The sequence below is a fragment of the Seriola lalandi genome, unplaced genomic scaffold (genome assembly GCF_002814215.2).
Source record: "Seriola lalandi dorsalis isolate HSWRI2012SDOR001 ecotype SW California unplaced genomic scaffold, Sedor1 jcf7180002054656, whole genome shotgun sequence".
Lineage (NCBI taxonomy): Eukaryota > Metazoa > Chordata > Actinopteri > Carangiformes > Carangidae > Seriola > Seriola lalandi.
In genome coordinates, this window is record NW_019525209.1 from 41,386 (window position 1) to 42,053 (window position 668).

General features: G+C 48.1%; 1 protein-coding gene across 1 annotated transcript in view; it reads right to left on the reverse strand.

Annotated features, from left to right (window-relative positions):
• Window positions 1–668, reverse strand: part of LOC111665619 (B-cell receptor CD22-like) — a 30,696-nt gene that overhangs the window by 26,212 nt on the left and 3,816 nt on the right. The window lies entirely within an intron of this gene.

Sequence of the window (668 nt, forward strand, 5' to 3'; positions counted from 1 at the left end):
ACAGAGCGTGAACCGCAGCATCCGTTGTTCGAGTCTGACCTTTGATGCGCGTTCACACCCCCCCCACCCATGTTTCCTTTCTGTCTCTTTATTGTTAACTGTCCAACAGAAGCAAAAATGCCAAAAAATGATCTTACAAAAAAAAAAAAACAGCTAAAATGCATGGATAAGCATTTGAAATATTCTGGGATGCCCCCTGGACCCAGTGGAGGTAGTGGGCGACGGGAGGATGACGACTAAGCTGTCATCCCTGCTGGAGAACATCTCCCGCCCCGTGCAGGACGCTGACAGCACTGAGCAGCTCCCTCAGCGACAGGCTGCTGCAGGAGTGTGTGCAGGAGCGATACCGCAGGTCGTTACTTCCTGCTGCTGTCAGAACAAACACTGCACTCAGTGGACCGCACACACCCAAGACTGACAATTCACCATGTTTAAATATCTAATTGTCATTTTGATATTGTCATTTTGCAGTTTTTCTTTCTTTGTACCGTCACTTTGCTGTAATATCGCACATTTCCCCACAATGGGACTGAAAGCAAATATCTGATGTTATAAATAGTGAACACAGGGAGCTGGGGAGCTGAGGTGACTGCATGGTTACAGAGCGTGAACCGCAGCATCCGTTGTTCGAGTCTGACCTTTGATGCTAACTTTGTTGCGTGTGCCCA